Source organism: Hemitrygon akajei, chromosome 3 (genome assembly GCF_048418815.1).
Source record: "Hemitrygon akajei chromosome 3, sHemAka1.3, whole genome shotgun sequence".
In the NCBI taxonomy this organism is placed as follows: domain Eukaryota; kingdom Metazoa; phylum Chordata; class Chondrichthyes; order Myliobatiformes; family Dasyatidae; genus Hemitrygon; species Hemitrygon akajei.
This window is the reverse complement of record NC_133126.1, coordinates 98397943-98411187: the sequence shown is the minus strand read 5'-3', so window position 1 is coordinate 98411187 and position 13245 is coordinate 98397943.

The window sequence follows — 13245 nt, the reverse complement described above, 5'->3', positions numbered from 1 at the left end:
GGGAGATCACACTATCAATACTGTTCAGGAGAGATCACACTATTAATATTGTTCAGGGGAGATCACACTATCAATACTGTTCAGGAGAGATCACACTATCAATACTGTTCAGGGGAGATCACACTATCAATACTGTTCAGAGGAGATCACACTATCAATACTGTTCAGGAGAGATCACACTATCAATACTGTTCAGGGGAGATCACACTGTCAATACTGTTCAGAGGAGATCACACTGTTAATACTGTTCAGGAGAGATCACACTGTTAATACTGTTCAGGGGAGATCACACTATCAAAACTGTTCAGGGGAGATCACACTGTCAATATTGTTCAGGGGAGATCACACTATCAATACTGTTCAGGGGAGATCACACTGTCAATATTGTTCAGGAGAGATCACACTATCAATACTGTTGAGGAGAGATCACACTATCAATATTGTTCAGGGGAGATCACACTGTCAATACTGTTCAGGGGAGATCACACTATCAATACTGTTCAGGAGAGATCACACTATCAATACTGTTCAGGGGAGATCACACTATCAATATTGTTCAGGGGAGATCACACTGTCAATATTGTTCAGGGGAGATCACACTATCAATACTGTTCAGGGGAGATCACACTATCAATACTGTTCAGGGGAGATCACACTGTCAATATTATTCAGGAGAGATCACACTATCAATACTGTTCAGGGGAGATCACACTATCAATACTGTTCAGGGGAGATCACACTATCAATATTATTCAGGAGAGATCACACTATCAATACTGTTCAGGGGAGATCACACTGTTAATATTGTTCAGGGGAGATCACACTATCAATACTGTTCAGGAGAGATCACACTGTCAATATTGTTCAGGGGAGGTCACACTATCAATACTGTTCAGGAGAGATCACACAATCAATACTGTTAAGGGGAGATCACACTGTCAATACTGTTCAGGGGAGATCACACTATCAATACTGTTCAGGAGAGATCACACTGTCAATATTGTTCAGGGGAGGTCACACTATCAATACTGTTCAGGAGAGATCACACAATCAATACTGTTAAGGGGAGATCACACTATCAATACTATACAGGGGAGATCACACTATCAATACTGTTCAGGAGAGATCACACTATCAATACTGTTCAGGGGAGATCACACTATCAATACTGTTCAGGGGAGATCACACTATCAATAGTGTTCAGGGGAGATCACACTATCAATACTGTTCAGGGGAGATCACACTGTCAATATTGTTCAGGGGAGATCACACTATCAATATTGTTCAGGGGAGATCACACTGCTAATATTGTTCAGGGGAGATCACACTGTCAATACTGTTCAGGAGAGATCACACTGTTAATATTGTTCAGGGGAGATCACACTATCAATACTGTTCTGGGGAGATCACATTGTTAATATTGTTCAGGGGAGATCACACTATCAATACTGTTCAGGGGAGATCACACTATCAATACTGTTCAGGGGAGATCACACTATCAATACTGTTCAGGGGAGATCACACTATCAATACTGTTCAGGGGAGATCACACTGTCAATATTGTTCAGGGGAGATCACACTATCAATATTGTTCAGGGGAGATCACACTGCTAATATTGTTCAGGGGAGATCACACTGTCAATACTGTTCAGGAGAGATCACACTGTTAATATTGTTCAGGGGAGATCACACTATCAATACTGTTCTGGGGAGATCACATTGTTAATACTGTTCAGGGGAGATCACACTATCAATACTGTTCAGGGGAGATCACACTATCAATACTGTTCAGGGGAGATCACACTATCAATACTGTTCAGGGGAGATCACACTGTCAATATTGTTCAGGGGAGATCACACTATCAATATTGTTCAGGGGAGATCACACTGCTAATATTGTTCAGGGGAGATCACACTGTCAATACTGTTCAGGAGAGATCACACTGTTAATATTGTTCAGGGGAGATCACACTATCAATACTGTTCTGGGGAGATCACATTGTTAATATTGTTCAGGGGAGATCACACTATCAATACTGTTCTGGGGAGATCACATTGTTAATATTGTTCAGGGGAGATCACACTATCAATACTATTCAGGAGAGATCACACTGTCAATATTGTTCAGGGGAGATCACACTATCAATACTGTTCAGGGGAGATCACACTATCAATACTGTTCAGGAGAGATCACACTATCAATACTGTTCAGGAGAGATCACACTGTTAATATTGTTCAGGGGAGATCACACTATCAATACTGTTCTGGGGAGATCACATTGTTAATATTGTTCAGGGGAGATCACCCTATCAATACTGTTCAGGGGAGATCACACTATCAATACTGTTCAGGGGAGATCACACTATCAATACTGTTCAGGAGAGATCACACTGTTAATATTGTTCAGGGGAGATCACACTATCAATACTGTTCTGGGGAGATCACATTGTTAATATTGTTCAGGGGAGATCACACTATCAATACTGTTCAGGAGAGATCACCCTATCAATACTGTTCAGGGGAGATCACACTGTTAATACTGTACAGGGGCGATCACACTATCAATACTATTCAGGGGAGATCACACTGTTAATACTGTTCAGGGGAGATCACACTGTTAATACTGTTCAGGAGAGATCACACTGTCAATATTGTTCAGGAGAGATCACACAATCGATACTGTTCAGGAGAGATCACACTATCAATACTCTACAGGGGAGATCACACTGTTAATACTGTACAGGGGAGATCACACTGTTAATACTGTACAGGGGAGATCACACTGTCAGTACTGTTCAGGAGAGATCACACTGTCAATACTGTTCAGGGGAGATCACACTATCAATACTGTTCAGGAGAGATCACACTATCAATACTGTTCAGGGGAGATCACACTATCAATATTGTTCAGGGGAGATCACACTGTCAATATTGTTCAGGGGAGATCACACTATCAATATTGTTCAGTGGAGATCACACTGCTAATATTGTTCAGGGGAGATCACACTGCTAATATTGTTCAGGGGAGATCACACTATCAATATTATTCAGGGGAGATCACACTATCAATACTGTTCAGGGGAGATCACACTGTTAATATTGTTCATGGGAGATCACACTATCAATACTGTTCAGGAGAGATCACACTGTTAATATTGTTCAGGGGAGATCACACTATCAATACTGTTCAGGAGAGATCACACTGTCAATACTGTTCAGGAGAGATCACACTATCAATACTGTTCAGGGGAGATCACACTGTCAATATTGTTCAGGGGAGATCACACTATCAATATTGTTCAGGGGAGATCACACTGCTAATATTGTTCAGGGGAGATCACACTATCAATATTATTCAGGAGAGATTACACTATCAATACTGTTCAGGGGAGATCACACTGTTAATATTGTTCAGGGGAGATCACACTATCAATACAGTTCAGGGGAGATAACACTATCAATATTGTTCAGGAGAGATCACACTATCAATACTGTTCAGGGGAGATCACACTGTTAATGTTCAGGGGAGATCACACTATCAATACTGTTCAGGAGAGATCACACTGTCAATACTGTTCAGGGGAGATCACACTGTTAATGTTCAGGGGAGATCACACTGTTAATTTTCAGGGGAGATCACACTATCAATACTGTTCAGGGGAGATCACACTATCAATACTGTTCAGGGGAGATCACACTGTTAATATTGTTCAGAGGAGATCACACTATCAATACTGTTCAGGAGAGATCACACTATCAATACTGTTCAGGGGAGATCACACTGTCAATATTGTTCAGGGGAGATCACACTATCAATTTTGTTCAGGGGAGATCACACTGCTAATATTGTTCAGGGGAGATCACACTATCAATATTATTCAGGAGAGATTACACTATCAATACTGTTCAGGGGAGATCACACTGTTAATATTGTTCAGGGGAGATAACACTATCAATATTGTTCAGGAGAGATCACACTATCAATACTGTTCAGGGGAGATCACACTGTTAATGTTCAGGGGAGATCACACTATCAATACTGTTCAGGAGAGATCACACTGTCAATACTGTTCAGGGGAGATCACACTGTTAATGTTCAGGGGAGATCACACTGTTAATTTTCAGGGGAGATCACACTATCAATACTGTTCAGGGGAGATCACACTATCAATACTGTTCAGGGGAGATCACACTGTTAATATTGTTCAGAGGAGATCACACTATCAATACTGTTCAGGAGAGATCACACTATCAATACTGTTCAGGGGAGATCACACTGTCAATATTGTTCAGGGGAGATCACACTATCAATTTTGTTCAGGGGAGATCACACTGCTAATATTGTTCAGGGGAGATCACACTATCAATATTATTCAGGAGAGATTACACTATCAATACTGTTCAGGGGAGATCACACTGTTAATATTGTTCAGGGGAGATCACACTATCAATACAGTTCAGGGGAGATAACACTATCAATATTGTTCAGGAGAGATCACACTATCAATACTGTTCAGGGGAGATCACACTGTTAATGTTCAGGGGAGATCACACTGTCAATACTGTTCAGGGGAGATCACACTATCAATACTGTTCAGGAGAGATCACACTGTCAATACTGTTCAGGGGAGATCACACTATCAATACTGTTCAGGAGAGATCACACTGTCAATACTGTTCAGGAGAGATCACACTATCAATACTGTTCAGGGGAGATCACACTATCAATACTGTTCAGGAGAGATCACACTATCAATACTGTTCAGGGGAGATCACACTGTTAATGTTCAGGGGAGATCACACTGTCAATACTGTTCAGGGGAGATCACACTATCAATATTGTTCAGGGAAGATCACACTATCAATACTGTTCAGGGGAGATCACACTGTCAATACTGTTCAGGGGAGATCACACTGTCAATACTGTTCAGGGGAGATCACACTATCAATATTGTTCAGGGAAGATCACACTATCAATACTGTTCAGGGGAGATCACACTATCAATACTGTTCAGGGGAGATCACACTGTCAATACTGTTCAGGGGAGATCACACTATCAATACTGTTCAGGGGAGATCACACTGTCAATACTGTTCAGGAGAGATCACACTGTCAATACTGTTCAGGGGAGATCACACTATCAATACTGTTCAGGGGAGATCACACTGTTAATGTTCAGGGGAGATCACACTGTTAATTTTCAGGGGAGATCACACTGTCAATACTGTTCAGGGGAGATCACACTGTTAATGTTCAGGGGAGAACACACTGTTAATTTTCAGGGGAGATCACACTATCAATACTGTTCAGGGGAGATCACACTGTTAATATTGTTCAGAGGAGATCACACTATCAATACTGTTCAGGGGAGATCACACTGTCAATATTGTTCAGGGGAGATCACACTGTTAATATTGTTCAGAGGAGATCACACTATCAATACTGTTCAGGGGAGATCTCACTATCAATACTGTTCAGGAGAGATCACACTATCAATACTGTTCAGGGGAGATCACACTGTTAATATTGTTCAGGGGAGATCACACTATCAATACTGTTCAGGGGAGATCACACTATCAATACTGTTCAGGGGAGATCACACTATCAATACTGTTCAGGAGAGATCACACTATCAATACTGTTCAGGGGAGATCACACTGTTAATATTGTTCAGGGGAGATCACACTATCAATACTGTTCAGGGGAGATCACACTGTCAATATTGTTCAGGGGAGATCACACTGTTAATATTGTTCAGAGGAGATCACACTATCAATACTGTTCAGGGGAGATCACACTATCAATACTGTTCAGGAGAGATCACACTATCAATACTGTTCAGGGGAGATCACACTGTTAATATTGTTCAGGGGAGATCACACTATCAATACTGTTCAGGGGAGATCACACTATCAATACTGTTCAGGGGAGATCACACTGTTAATTTTCAGGGGTGATGACACTTAATTTTCAGGGGAGATCACACTATCAATACTGTTCAGGGGAGATCACACTGTTAATATTGTTCAGGGGAGATCACACTATCAATACTGTACAGGGGAGATCACACTGTTAATGTTCAGGGGAGATCACACTGTCAATACTGTTCAGGAGAGATCACACTATCAATACTGTTCAGGAGAGATCACACTATCAATACTGTTCAGGAGAGATCACACTGTCAATACTGTTCAGGGGAGATCACACTATCAATACTGTTCAGGGGAGATCACACTGTTAATGTTCAGGGGAGATCACACTGTTAATTTTCAGGGGAGATCACACTGTCAATACTGTTCAGGGGAGATCACACTGTTAATGTTCAGGGGAGATCAAACTGTTAATTTTCAGGGGAGATCACACTATCAATACTGTTCAGAGGAGATCACACTATCAATACTGTTCAGGGGAGATCACACTGTTAATATTGTTCAGAGGAGATCACACTATCAATACTGTTCAGGAGAGATCACACTATCAATACTGTTCAGGGGAGATCACACTGTTAATATTGTTCAGGGGAGATCACACTATCAATACTGTTCAGGGGAGATCACACTATCAATACTGTTCAGGGGAGATCACACTGTTAATGTTCAGGGGTGATGACACTTAATTTTCAGGGGAGATCACACTATCAATACTGTTCAGGGGAGATCACACTGTTAATATTGTTCAGGGGAGATCACACTATCAATACTGTTCAGGGGAGATCACACTATCAATACTGTTCAGGGGAGATCACACTGTTAATATTGTTCAGGGGAGATCACACTATCAATACTATTCAGGGGAGATCACACTGTCAATACTGTTCAGGGGAGATCACACTATCAATACTGTTCAGAGGAGATCACACTGTCAATACTGTTCAGGGGAGATCACACTGTTAATGTTCAGGGGTGATGACACTGTTAATTTTCAGGGGAGATCACACTATCAATACTGTTCAGGGGAGATCACACTGTTAATACTGTTCAGGGGAGATCACACTATCAATACTGTACAGGGGAGATCACACTGTTAATATTGTTCAGGGGAGATCACACTATCAATACTGTTCAGGAGAGATCACACTATCAATACTGTTCAGGGGAGATCACACTATCAATACTGTTCAGGAGAGATCACACTATCAATACTGTTCAGGGGAGATCACACTGTCAATACTGTTCAGGGGAGATCACACTATCAATACTGTTCAGGGGAGATCACACTATCAATACTGTTCAGGGGAGATCACACTGTCAATACTGTTCAGGAGAGATCACACTATCAATACTGTTCAGGGGAGATCACACTATCAATACTGTTCAGGAGAGATCACACTATCAATACTGTTCAGGGGAGATCACACTGTCAATACTGTTCAGGGGAGATCACACTATCAATACTGTTCAGGAGAGATCACACTATCAATACTGTTCAGGAGAGATCACACTATCAATACTGTTCAGGAGAGATCACACTGTCAATACTGTTCAGGAGAGATCACACTATCAATACTGTTCAGGGGAGATCACACTGTCAATACTGTTCAGGAGAGATCACACTATCAATACTGTTCAGGGGAGATCACACTGTCAATACTGTTCAGGGGAGATCACACTGTCAATACTGTTCAGGAGAGATCACACTATCAATACTGTTCAGGGGAGATCACACTGTCAATACTGTTCAGGAGAGATCACACTATCAATACTGTTCAGGGGAGATCACACTGTCAATACTGTTCAGGGGAGATCACACTGTCAATACTGTTCAGGGGAGATCACACTGTCAATACTGTTCAGGAGAGATCACACTATCAATACTGTTCAGGGGAGATCACACTGTCAATACTGTTCAGGGGAGATCACACTGTCAATACTGTTCAGGGGAGATCACACTGTCAATACTGTTCAGGGGAGATCACACTATCAATACTGTTCAGGAGAGATCAGACTATCAATACTGTTCAGGGGAGATCACACAGTTAATACTGGACAGGGGAGATCACACTATCAATACTGTTCAGGGGAGATCACACTATCAATACTGTTCAGGAGAGATCACACTATCAATACTGTTCAGGGTAGATCACACTGTCAATACTGTTCAGGAGAGATCGCACAGTTAATACTGTATAGGGGAGATCACTCTATCAATACTGTTCAGGGGAGATCACACTATCAATACTGTTCAGGAGAGATCGCACTATCAATATTGTTCAGAGGAGATCACACTGTCAATACTGTTCAGGAGAGATCACACTATCAATACTGTTCAGGGGAGATCACACTGTCAATACTGTTCAGGGGAGATCACACTGACAATATTGTTCAGGGGAGATCACACTATCAATACTGTTCAGGGGAGATCACTCTATCAATACTGTTCAGGGGAGATCACACTGTCAATACTGTTCAGGGGAGATCACACTGTTAATACTGTTCAGAGGAGATCACACTGTTAATACTGTTCAGGGGAGATCACACTGTCAATACTGTTCAGGAGAGATCACACTATCAATACTGTTCAGGGGAGATCACACTATCAATACTGTTCAGGGGAGATCACACTGTCAATACTGTTCAGGGGAGATGACACTATCAATACTGTTCAGGGGAGATCACACTATCAATACTGTTCAGGAGAGATCACACTGTCAATACTGTTCAGGGGAGATGACACTATCAATACTGTTCAGGGGAGATCACACTGTCAATACTGTTCAGGAGAGATCACACTATCAATACTGTTCAGGGGAGATCACACTATCAATATTGTTCAGGGGAGATCACACTGTCAATATTGTTCAGGGGAGATCACACTGCTAATATTGTTCAGGGGAGATCACACTGCTAATATTGTTCAGGGGAGATCACACTATCAATACTGTTCAGGGGAGATCACACTATCAATATTATTCAGGAGAGATCACACTATCAATACTGTTCAGGGGAGATCACACTGTTAATATTGTTCAGGGGAGATCACACTATCAATACTGTTCAGGAGAGATCACACTGTCAATATTGTTCAGGGGAGATCACACTATCAATACTGTTCAGGAGAGATCACACAATCAATACTGTTCAGGGGAGATCACACTGTCAATACTGTTCAGGGGAGATCACACTATCAATACTGTTCAGGAGAGATCACACTATCAATACTGTTCAGGGGAGATCACACTGTCAATATTGTTCAGGGGAGATCACACTATCAATACTGTTCAGGAGAGATCACACTATCAATACTGTTCAGGGGAGATCACACTGCTAATATTGTTCAGGGGAGATCACACTGTCAATACTGTTCAGGAGAGATCACACTGTTAATATTGTTCAGGGGAGATCACACTATCAATACTGTTCTGGGGAGATCACATTGTTAATATTGTTCAGGGGAGATCACACTGTCAATACTGTTCAGGAGAGATCACACTGTTAATATTGTTCAGGGGAGATCACACTATCAATACTGTTCTGGGGAGATCACATTGTTAATATTGTTCAGGGGAGATCACACTATCAATACTGTTCAGGAGAGATCACCCTATCAATACTGTTCAGGGGAGATCACACTATCAATACTGTTCAGGGGAGATCACACTATCAATACTGTTCAGGAGAGATCACACTGTTAATATTGTTCAGGGGAGATCACACTATCAATACTGTTCTGGGGAGATCACATTGTTAATATTGTTCAGGGGAGATCACACTATCAATACTGTTCTGGGGAGATCACATTGTTAATATTGTTCAGGGGAGATCACACTATCAATACTGTTCAGGAGAGATCACCCTATCAATACTGTTCAGGGGAGATCACACTATCAATACTGTTCAGGGGAGATCACACTATCAATACTGTTCAGGGGAGATCACACTATCAATACTGTTCAGGAGAGATCACCCTATCAATACTGTTCAGGGGAGATCACACTATCAATATTGTTCAGGGGAGATCACACTATCAATACTGTTCTGGGGAGATCACATTGTTAATATTGTTCAGGGGAGATCACACTATCAATACTGTTCAGGAGAGATCACCCTATCAATACTGTTCAGGGGAGATCACACTATCAATACTGTTCAGGGGAGATCACACTGTTAATATTGTTCAGGGGAGATCACAGTATCAATACTCTTCAGGGGAGATCACACTATCAATACTGTTCAGAGGAGATCACACTATCAATACTGTTCAGGAGAGATCACCCTATCAATACTGTTCAGGGGAGATCACACTATCAATACTGTTCAGGGGAGATCACACTATCAATACTGTTCAGGAGAGATCACCCTATCAATACTGTTCAGGGGAGATCACACTATCAATACTGTTCAGGAGAGATCACACTATCAATACTGTTCAGGGGAGATCACACTATCAATACTGTTCAGGAGAGATCACCCTATCAATACTGTTCAGGGGAGATCACACTATCAATACTGTTCAGGAGAGATCACACTATCAATACTGTTCAGGGGAGATCACACTATCAATACTGTTCAGGAGAGATCACCCTATCAATACTGTTCAGGGGAGATCACACTATCAATACTGTTCAGAGGAGATCACACTATCAATACTGTTCAGGAGAGATCACCCTATCAATACTGTTCAGGGGAGATCACACTATCAATACTGTTCAGGGGAGATCACACTATCAATACTGTTCAGGAGAGATCACCCTATCAATACTGTTCAGGGGAGATCACACTATCAATACTGTTCAGGGGAGATCACACTGTTAATATTGTTCAGGGGAGATCACAGTATCAATACTCTTCAGGGGAGATCACACTATCAATACTGTTCAGAGGAGATCACACTATCAATACTGTTCAGGAGAGATCACCCTATCAATACTGTTCAGGGGAGATCACACTATCAATACTGTTCAGGAGAGATCACACTGTTAATATTGTTCAGGGGAGATCACACTATCAATACTGTTCAGGGGAGATCACACAGTTAATATTGTTCAGGGGAGATCACACTGTTAATGTTCAGGGGAGATCACACTATCAATACTGTTCAGGGGAGATCACACTATCAATACTGTTCAGGGGAGATCACACTATCAATACTGTTCAGGGGAGATCACACTATCAATACTGTTCAGGAGAGATCACACTGTTAATATTGTTCAGGGGAGATCACACTATCAATACTGTTCTGGGGAGATCACATTGTTAATATTGTTCAGGGGAGATCACACTATCAATACTGTTCTGGGGAGATCACATTGTTAATATTGTTCAGGGGAGATCACACTATCAATACTGTTCAGGGGAGATCACACTGTTAATACTGTACAGGGGCGATCACACTATCAATACTGTTCAGGGGAGATCACACTGTTAATACTGTACAGGGGAGATCACACTATCAATACTGTTCAGGCAAGATCACACTGTCAATACTGTTCAGGGGAGATCACACTGTCAATACTGTTCAGGGGAGATCACACTATCAATACTGTTCAGGGGAGATCACACTGTCAATACTGTTCAGGGGAGATCACACTGTCAATACTGTACAGGGGAGATCACACTATCAATACTGTTCAGGGGAGATCACACTATCAATACTGTTCAGGAGAGATCACACTGTTAATATTGTTCAGGGGAGATCACACTATCAATACTGTTCAGGAGAGATCACACTGTCAATACTGTTCAGGGGAGATCACACTGTCAATACTGTACAGGGGAGATCACACTATCAATACTGTTCAGGGGAGATCACACTATCAATACTGTTCAGGAGAGATCACACTGTTAATATTGTTCAGGGGAGATCACACTATCAATACTGTTCAGGAGAGATCACACTGTCAATACTGTTCAGGGGAGATCACACTATCAATACTGTTCAGGAGAGATCACACTATCAATACTGTTCAGGGGAGATCACACTATCAATATTGTTCAGGGGAGATCACACTGTCAATATTGTTCAGGGGAGATCACACTATCAATATTGTTCAGTGGAGATCACACTGCTAATATTGTTCAGGGGAGATCACACTATCAATATTATTCAGGGGAGATCACACTATCAATACTGTTCAGGGGAGATCACACTATCAATACTGTTCAGGAGAGATCACACTATCAATACTGTTCAGGAGAGATCACACTATCAATACTGTTCAGGAGAGATCACACTATCAATACTGTTCAGGGGAGATCACACTGTTAATACTGTTCAGGGGAGATCACACTATCAATACTGTTCAGGGGAGATCACACTGTTAATACTGTTCAGGAGAGATCACACTATCAATACTGTTCAGGAGAGATCACACTATCAATACTGTTCAGGAGAGATCACACTATCAATACTGTTCAGGAGAGATCACACTATCAATACTGTTCAGGAGAGATCACACTATCAATACTGTTCAGGGGAGATCACACTATCAATACTGTTCAGGAGAGATCACACTATCAATACTGTTCAGGGGAGATCACACTGTTAATACTGTTCAGAGGAGATCACACTATCAATACTGTTCAGGGGAGATCACACTATCAATACTGTTCAGGGGAGATCACACTATCAATACTGTTCAGGAGAGATCACACTATCAATACTGTTCAGGAGAGATCACACTATCAATATTGTTCAGGGGAGATCACACTGTTAATATTGTTCAAGGGAGATCACACTATCAATACTGTTCAGGAGAGATCACACTATCAATACTGTTCAGGGGAGATCACACTATCAATATTGTTCAGGGGAGATCACACTGCTAATATTGTTCAAGGGAGATCACACTGTCAATACTGTTCAGGAGAGATCACACTGTTAATATTGTTCAAGGGAGATCACACTATCAATACTGTTCAGGAGAGATCACACTATCAATATTGTTCAGGGGAGATCACACTGCTAATATTGTTCAAGGGAGATCACACTATCAATACCTTTCAGGAGAGATCACACTATCAATACTGTTCAGGGGAGATCACACTGTCAATACTGTTCAGGAGAGATCACACTGTTAATACTGTTCAGGGGAGATCACACTGTCAATATTGTTCAAGGGAGATCACACTATCAATACTGTTCAGGAGAGATCACACTGTTAATATTGTTCAGGGGAGATCACACTGCTAATATTGTTCAAGGGAGATCACACTATCAATACTGTTCAGGAGAGATCACACTATCAATACTGTTCAGGAGAGATCACACTGTTAATATTGTTCAGGGGAGATCACACTGCTAATAT